Source organism: Brachypodium distachyon, chromosome 2 (genome assembly GCF_000005505.3).
Source record: "Brachypodium distachyon strain Bd21 chromosome 2, Brachypodium_distachyon_v3.0, whole genome shotgun sequence".
NCBI lineage: Eukaryota > Viridiplantae > Streptophyta > Magnoliopsida > Poales > Poaceae > Brachypodium > Brachypodium distachyon.
Window position 1 is genome coordinate 42,088,303 of NC_016132.3, and position 9,440 is coordinate 42,097,742.

Here is a 9,440-nt window from a genome sequence, read left to right on the forward strand (position 1 = left end):
TTTAAAATACTTATGCATTAGAGTTGTTTGTAAAAATGCATTGATAGGACTATTACTCGTACTTATGCTAGCTATGACTTGACCTATTAGTGATAGGATCACCTTTGCCATTACCCTTCCACCAATTGCCATCGTAAGTAGTTGATTTGCTACGCTATGTTAGTATACGTGGGAGGGAATCTCAATTACCATGAAAGTGTTATTATAAAGTATTTTGGAAACCCGGCAAAAACAACTTTAATGAACCGTCCTGGGTGGGCTGCTTTGAGGAAGTGGAGATGTATGCGACGTCAGGTACATTTCTATGGGTCCATTTCTATGGGTCGTCTCGCCATTTCTATGGGAGCGCCTGCGTTGCAACTGAGGAATGCCACTCGGGGTAACCAGAGACTGGACTAGTTTCCTGTTTAGTAGCTTCCAGTACAACCACATGGTATTATGGGCTCTGCCAGGATGGATGTAAGAAATATGAACTTGGATCCGAGGTGACATCGGTATGTAGCAGTGTAGGTTGGAACGCGTCCCTCAGGTGGTTTGGGGGAATATGTTCTGAAAATTCCTGTAATCGATGATGTTGCTACTCTACCCTGAGGACAGTAAGGGATTAACACGTCGATTTCTTGTGGGTAAAGTGTACCACCTCTCGAGAGTGTCAAAGTAAGTACTCAGCCGTGTCCCCGGTTACGGACAATTATGAGCAACTAGATTCTTGGGCTGTAAGGAAGGTCTCACTCACTCCAATTTCAAAATAAAATGTATGGTTTGAACTTGGGTAGGGGCACTTGATGTATCTACTCAATGTGCTCTAGGTTAATAGGAGCATGGGTGTTTCTACTCCGTGTCCACTAGTTAACAATATTGTAACATTCAATTGTAGTAGAATAAACTATGTTTTGCTACCACGCCATAAAGCCTGAACCCCACTATACCTCAATTGCATATACTTGGTAGGATCTGTTATAACTTCCAGGTGAACTTGCCAATACATTCAATGTATTGACCACGTAGTGGCTGCAATCAATAATGCAGGTGAATCTAATGAAGAGTGAGGTCCGTCGATGTTCTTTGGGTCATGTGCTTACATTCCAACATGCTCTCTCCTCTGGGAGTAGATGAGCCCCTTTTTGCTCTACCTTTCCACTGCAGCTTTATGATACAATGTTATCATGGTTTTGAACATTATTTGTTTATGCTGGCCTAAGAGGTCATACAAGTTTGTAAGTACAATTTAAGTTCTGGATGATACGATGTAATAAAGTACTTTTGATCTTTGTATCTTGGTATTACATCTTGAACTGTGTGTGCTAGTGAGTCGATCCAGGGACTAGACAAATAAGCACAGAGATCGAACCCTAGTAAGGGGGAGGATCGCTTCAGTACGATTCCAGACCCGTAAGAGAACTTGCGGGTCTTATCTTCATGCTATGAGCATGAATTTACTGAAATACGCAGCTGTTACGATTTCAGGCTCGATGGAATGACCCATGAGGCTTATCTTCATGCAATGAGCATGGGGTTTACTAGAGCAGTGCAGTTGGTGCGGCTCCAGGCTCTTTGGACGAAATTCAAGAGGCTTACTATTATGCGAATGAGCAGAAAAAATTGAGGTGTCGCAGCTTGTGCGACTCAATTGAGTCGACTATATGATATCGACTGTCTTGTGCCAGCGTCATTACCCTATTTTTACTGTTGTTAATAAAGAATAAACAATAGATGACTGTATGAAGTCTTTAATATAAAGCGACAACTGATTAATTCACGACTCTAATGAGAGTCTTTAGTATTCATAATCGAGACTCAAGACGAGTCTCAACATTCTTATGATAAAACTCAACCTCCCTATATGAGAGATAGCTCTTGAGTCATGATATTTGAGTCAGACTCCGTCACTGATGACGTACCCGTTGAAGGTGAAGAGCCGTTGGGTCAACAGATGTGACCGGGTGCACAGTCTAGCCTGACAGCTAGGTGTACTGTTGGCGTGCGTCAGTGGAAAAACGGTTACACTTTGTGCAGTAAATAAGGCATAATGATTTCATCGATTCTTGCGCCCGAAACATGGGTGGCCGTTTCTGTTTTCACCGCTTCACTTCCCGATCAATATGGGACACGTGGCCAAGATAAGGATTTTGCGGCCCGGATTCTTCGGCCGGATTCAGCCTACAAAAGGAGGAAGGTGAAAAGGGGATGCCTTTTACCCTTCTTCTTCCTTGCGACATCAGTTCAGGCGCTAGAGCTCCCTGCTTCCATAGCCCAAACACTCTTGCGAGTTCCTTCAGCGACCAAGAATCCCACACCATCCGGAGATGGGCAAGACCAAGACCATGGGACCGATGCCGGCAAGGGAGTCGTTCCCTGGCCCGTGGTGGCCGACAACCGCATCAAGATCCTGGAACTCCAGGACGAGGGATTGCTGCCTGGGGGCCCTGACGGGGTTCGCTTCCCGGCAAAGCAGGAGTACCCGCGACCGTTGCTAGGTGAGCGGGTTGTCTTCCTCGATTATGTGCTGCGAGGGCTCTCTTTTCCCCTTCATGCCTTTTTCCGTGCTATGCTGTTAGCGTATGGGCTGCAGCTTCACGATCTGCCCCCCAATTCTTATTTGCACGTTGCATGCTTCATCATGATGTGCGAATGCTTCTTGAGGGTGAGCCCTCATTGGGGGCTCTGGAAGAGGATCTTTATGATCAAAGGCCAGAAGGCGGACGCCGTTGGGAAGGTCAACTTCCAGGTACGGCCCGACGCCAAGTACTTCTCCCTCCAACAGCACGAATCTGTGCAAGGCTGGAGGTCGAAGTGGTTCTATGTCCGATCTGATGCCCCGGGTGCCGATCCAAGTCTTCCTGCCTTCTCAATTAAGAAGAAGACAAAGAAGATGGCGGCATGGACCCACGAACTGACGCCTGCAGAGGAGTCGGAGGCGACTCCCCTGATGGCTAAGATGCACTCCCTTATGGGACAGGGGTTGACAGGTGTTCACCTAATAGCCCTATTCCTCAGGATGAGGATCCAGCCGTTGCAGGCTCGCGTTCACCCGATGTGGTCCTTCGAAGGACCCGAGGATCCCACTCGGGTTAACGACCCTGATCGACGCGACTCCAGGCAAGATTGACTCACCAGTAGTCCCTTATGGCCCTGACAGGCCGAGGGAAGAGGTAATTTATATTTCTGCCATTTTGAGCTTGTATTTGTAAGCTACTGATCCGCTTGCTGGTTGTAGGGACTCGAAGATCCCTTGAGTCAACCTCCTCCAGCAGGGGAGGAGGAGCTGGCCGACGAGTCCTCAGAGTCGCCACAGCAAGCTGGCTGAAGAGGTTGCTCCGGAGACGAGGAGGAAGCGCAGCAGAGAGTCGAACCCCAAGTATGATGATCAGTCGACGGGTGTCGTGGGTCCACCCGCTGCGACCTCGTCTCCTCCTCCTGCAGCCAAAAAGACCAAGACAGGCGGCCCAGTGCCTGTTCGCCGATTTGGCCTTCTTGGCCGATTCACCCAGACCAGGTAGGTGATTCTTCATGCAGCAGCTCTCCAAATAGTGCAATTTGAATACTCAACTAGCTGTTTTCCTTTGCCAGCTCTGTGGTCTCGGGTGACCAACCAACGACCCAGGCTATTGAGCCCACTGGGTTGGACCCGAAAGCTTCGGGTCCCTCAATCGTCGTTGAGACGTTTGAGCCTCAGGTAACGATGCCTGAGGCGTCTTCTCCAGCGAGTGGGGAGCATCAATCCCAAAGGTTGCCCCACTCGTCGACTCACTTGGAGAGGCACGGAGCCAAAACGGATCCCTCAACTCCGGCTTGTCCCGTAAGTTTTGAGTTTAAAGAATTTTACTCTCCCGGTGGGAGTATGAGTCAGATGGTGACGTAATCACTGTTGCAGCCAATCATCCGAGTTTGTTGATCGCCATGATGCGGTGAAGGCTGAGCGAGATCAGCTTCGCCGAGATTTGGAGCGAAGCCAGCAAGAGCTGAGGTCTGCTCAAGGTAATGCTTCCAGCTTAGTCTTTCCTTGAGTTTAAAAAATTATTGTGTCTTACTGTTTGTCGTTTAGATCTCCTTTCTCAGCTTAACTCCCTCAAAGATGCTGCCGAGCTTCAATCCAAGAGCTTGGAGAAGAAGCTTGCTAATCTGGCCAGGGAGTCGGCAGAGAAGCTGGAGGCTGAAAAGCGCCTCGCCCAAGAAGCTTCGGGCGCCCTTCTCGCCAAGGAGGCCGAGAAGGAGAAGACGAGAGCCGTCCGACTCCAAGGAGTCATTGGTCCCCTCGCAGGTAAGAATATCGTAGTTGAATCCACTCATTTGGACATATTGTTAATGCTTTGGCTCTTTTGCAGGCCTGCTTTCCTTGTCCTGTCTCCTGCCTTTGAGTGAAAGTTCACTCGACAGGGTGATCGACGCCGCGGTAAGCGTCTGCTCTGGAGTGGCAACTGGAGTCCAAGGAGCTTCCAGGGTGCTCACCGGTTTGTTCGGGAAGATGTTTCCGAACGAGCCGGTGCCTGAATCGCTAGGGAAACTCGTAGAGTTTTTCAGCGCTGAGTCGGATCCTTTGGACGAGTTTAGTCGAGTTCAGACCAACTTCGGTGTGGAGTCGACATTCGTGTTAGCGTTAGCTGACGGCATCGGCGAGGACGTGCTGCGGAAGGTGGCCTCGGGCCCTCCCTTGTTACCCAGCGGGGAGGAGGCGGCTTTGACGCCTTACTTCCAGCTCGAAAAAGAACTGGCGGCGCAACTGGCGGCTGAGCTGAGGAGCATGGAATCTGAGGGAGAGGCGGCTCAGCCATCGTCGACTCCTGCGCCGAGCCAGGAGGTGGGCCAAGCTTGAGGCTTAGACTTCTTTAGGCTTTCTCCTGTCCTCTTTCTATTTTCCCCCTTTTTTTTGTATCGTTCTTGCTCGAATGTGAGCATTATTAATAAAGAAACATCCTTGTTCCCTTGCACTGATATGAGTCAGACTCCTTGCTTTTAGTTAAGACTCGTGTCTTTGAATCCTTTTCGGGACTAAAAAGGGGGGGGGGTATTTCTTTTCTGCAGTGGCAGAAAGAGCCCGTGACTTCGATAGTGGAGGTAGACACAGAGAAGGTTGTGACACTTGAGTCGAATATCGCGAGTGCCGCGGTCTCGGCTGAGATGCTCCCTTCGAAAACCGCGGAGTCGACGGCTCCAAAGGAAGTTCCTTCCATGGACAAGACTCGAAGCGAACTAGAGTTCCTCCGTCGGTGCCTCCAAGAAGCCGAAACCCGAGCCAAAAACTCAACGGTGGAGAGTCAGAGAGCCGTGAGCGAGTTGCAGATTGCCAAGACCAAGTTGAAGGCGGCTGCTGCCCGGGAAGAGTTTATCTTCAAGGAGCTTCGCGGGCTAAGTTCTCAGCTTCAATGTGAGCCGCTGCCTCCTTTTTGCTTGGATCTTCTTCTTTTCGACTTATGCTTTATAAACATAAGTTGTTTGCAGATGTGCAGGCCGATCCGCGAGCCGAGCAAGATCGGGTAAATAGTGCCCTGAATGCTCGTCAGACGATCGATCGATCATCGTTCTGGTCTGACCGAGCGAGGGGTCATGACCTGATGCTTTTGCGAGACCGCATAGATCAGAATAAAAGCTTTTTCAACTCCCACTTAGAGACTTTGAAGGCGATTCATCAGGCATTCTGGCCCTTGGAGGAGGTGGCCCAAGAGCTGAGCAAGCTGACCCGAAAGCTTGGGCAAGATAGCGTCTTCCGGGATCTGATGCACCATCAGTAGGTCCGGGGGGCGAAGATAGCCCTGGCGTTTGTGCGGGTCCAGTACCCTCGACTCGATCTCAGCCGAATATCGGAGCTTCCTGGTGAGTCGGGCGATGAAATCGATCTACGACCTCATTTCAACGTTGTTTACGAGCAGGCGGCGAGGATCATCGGCTGGCGTTACTGGAAGGAAGAAGATCTTATGGTGTGGCAACGTCGACTGCCGAGTCCTCAGTAAATGGTAATAGTATAGATTCTATCGGGTGCACAACCAGCGCTCCCGGTGAGAGTCGCCCCCGAGTCTGGTGACGACTGTTTGTTGTGGTGACCGGACTCAAGTTATGTACTCAAAGATTGTATCTTGACCAGGGGTCGTTCTTGTAGAAAGAGTTTTTTGTATTATAATTGAATTTTAATGTGAATTTCATCTTGGAGACTCCCGGTGTGAGTGACGCTGAGATCCTTTATCCTCCCGTGAATCTGAAAAGTGCGGGAACGCGAGTGGTGTTTACCAGGTGCGCGACTAGCGCTCCCAGTGGGAGTAGCCCCTGGGTCCATGGTCAACTACGAGTAGTCGGGCGTGGACCCAAGTGAGCTTTATTTGATTGGTAGTACGTTGGTTACTTGCTAACTGGACGCAACTTCCTAGTGTCGTGTGCGTCCAAGACAAGTATTAGAGTCAATTGGACGCAGCCCCTGAGTGTCAGGTGCGTCCAAGACATGTATTAGGGTCGACTGGACGTAGCCCCCGAGTGTGTCGGGTGCGTCTAAGACATGAATGAGAATCGATTGGATGCAGCCCCCGAGTGTCGGGTGCGTCCAAGACATACATTTAGAGTCGATTGGACGCAGCCCCCGAGTGTCGGGTGCGTCTAAGACATGAATGAGAATCGATTGGATGCAGCCCCCGAGTGTCGGGTGCGTCCAAGACATACATTTAGAGTCGATTGGACGCAGCCCCCGAGTGTCGGGTGCGTCCAAGACATGAATGAGAATCGATTGGACACAACCCCCGAGTGTCGGGTGTGTCCAAGACATACATTTAGAGTCGATTGGACGCAGCCCCCGAGTGTCGGGTGCGTCCAAGACATGAATGAGAGTCGATTGGACGCAGCCCCCGAGTGTTGGATGCGTCCAAGACATACATTTAGAGTCGATTGGACGCACCCCCCGAATGTCGGGTGCGTCCAAGACATGCGTTAGAGTCGATTGGACGCAGTCCCCGAGTGTCGAGTGCGTCCAAGACAGGTATTCCTTCAGTCCATCCTTTTGAATGGGTCAGAGCTGCGAATCGAGCGTTGTTTGACTTGCGGTAAAATGTTACGGCAAGCTTGGGCGGAGCCACCGAGTAGGTAGCGAGCCCAAAACGTAAATGAGAGATCTCTGTGCAGAGAATTATTGAAAACTTTATTGAGTACCGGAGTACATGAGTGAAACTAAAACAATTGTGACCTAAGGATGCTAATAAAATTTGTAGGGGAAAAGCAGGGGGAGAAAACGATGGAAAAAGATTTTAAGCGTAGAATCGTCGCAGTTGTGCGACGTTCCAAGGCCTGTTGTATGTGACTCCAGTCTTCATATCTTTGAGATACTAAGCGCCTCCCGGAATCACCTTGGTGAACACATATGGTCCCTCCCAAGGCGATTGGAGCTTGTGATGACCCTTTTGCTTAAGTCGTAGTACGAGGTCACCTTCGACGAAGGAGCGGGTGTGCAACCGTCGGCTGTGGTAGTTACGCAGGCTCTGTTGATAGACGGCTGCTCGTGCGAGCGCAACGTCGTGAGCTTCGTCGACTGTATCGAGTGCGTCTTCCATTGGCATGTAGACTTCCGGTCCAGAGTACGCCGTGACTCTAGGAGCGTTGAACCGGACGTCGGTTGGTAGCACTGCTTCGGCTCCGTATACCATGAAGAACGGTGTGAACTTGGTACAACCATTTGGAGTTGTCCGCAGGCTCCAGAGTACGGAGGGCAGTTCTTCGACCCATGCCCCGGCTGCGCGATGCAAGGGAGTAATGAGTCGTTTTTTTATGCCGACTGTGAGCAGGCCGTTCGCCTTTTTGACCTGCCCGTTAGTCTGTGGATGCGCAAATGCTGCATAATTGAGGTGGATTCCCATCTATTCGCAAAAGTCCTGGAACTCGTTAGAAAGGAAGTTCGACCCGTTGTCGGTGATAATGCTGTGAGGGACTCCGAAGCGGAATACGATGGAGCGAATGAATGCGACGGCAGTCGTTCCCGTGGCGTTTGTGATGGGCATTGCCTCGATCCATTTGGTGAACTTGTCGATAGCGACAAGCAGGAAAGTATGACCCCCTTCTTTTGATCGTTGAAGTGGCTCGACCATGTCGAGTCCCCATTGAGCGAAAGGCCAAGCCAATGGTATTGTTTTGAGTTCGGAAGCCGGGGCATGCGGCTTAGTTGCGAACATCTGACGGGCCACGCATCGGGTGACGATGTCGGCGGCGTGTTGCATCACTGTTGGCCAGTAGAAGCCGGCTCGAAAAGCCTTTGCCACGATAGCACGGCTGCTCGCATGGTGACCGCGTTTGCCCTGATGTATGTCGATCAAAATCTCCTGTCCTTCGTCAGGTGGAATGCACCATTGCAGGACACCGGAGACGCTTTGTTTGTAGAGCTCGCCTTCATTGACGGTAAAAGCTTTAGACTGTCTAGAAATTCGACGTGCTTCTGCGACGTCTGCAGGTAGCTCTTGTCGTATCATGTACGCAAGAAAGGGTTGCATCCACATCGGCTCGACCATGAGCACCTCATCAGTTTCTTCTTCAGCGGTTGCGACTGCAGGGTTGTCCGGTGAGTCAGCGTTGATAGGTTTTTGCTCACCGTCGATTAGTGTTGATTTCTTGGGACTCGAAGTATTCTTTTCTTTGATGGATCTCTGGTGGATGATCTCTAGGAATACTCCGGACGGGATTGGGGAACGAGTCGAGCCGATGTTGGCCAAACTATATGCTTCATCATTGCTGTTTCGGCCAATGTGACGTAGCTCGCATCCGTCAAACTGGCCTTCCAGTATGTTGTAGAGATTGCGATAAGCAATCATGGAATCGGAGATGGCGTCACACGACTTCATCGTTTGCTGAATGATGAGGTATGAGTCGCCGTAAATCATGAGCCTTGTGGCCCCGCAAGCTTTGGCCATGCGCATGCCATGCAAGAGGGCCTCGTAATCGGCTTCATTGTTTGAAGGGCTTTGAAAATGCATCTGAAGCACGTAGCGGAGTCTATCACCTTTGGGTGAAATAAGCACGACACCCGCGCCTGCACCTTCATGTCGCTTCGACCCATCGAAATACATCATCCATGAGCTCGACATGTCGGGCGGGCCCGGAGTCTGAGCCTCTGTCCACTCGGCAATGAAGTCAGGGAGCACTTGTGATTTGATCGACTTCCGCCGTTCGTAGGTTATGTTGCGAGCTGAGAGCTCGATTCCCCACTCGACGACTCGTCCCGTCGCTTCAAAGTTGTTCAAAATGTTGGCGAGAGGAGCCTCGCTGACAACCACAACTATGTGTTGCTGGAAATAGTGTCTTAACTTGTGTGCTGTTAGAAAGACTCCATACACAAGCTTTTGATAGTGTGGGTAGCGTTGCTTTGTAGGCAAGAGGACCTCACTGATGTCATAGACTGGGCACTGAACATCGTGGGTCTTGCCATCTTCATCTCGCTCAACTACAATCGATGTGCTGACCACCTAAGTGGTGGCTGC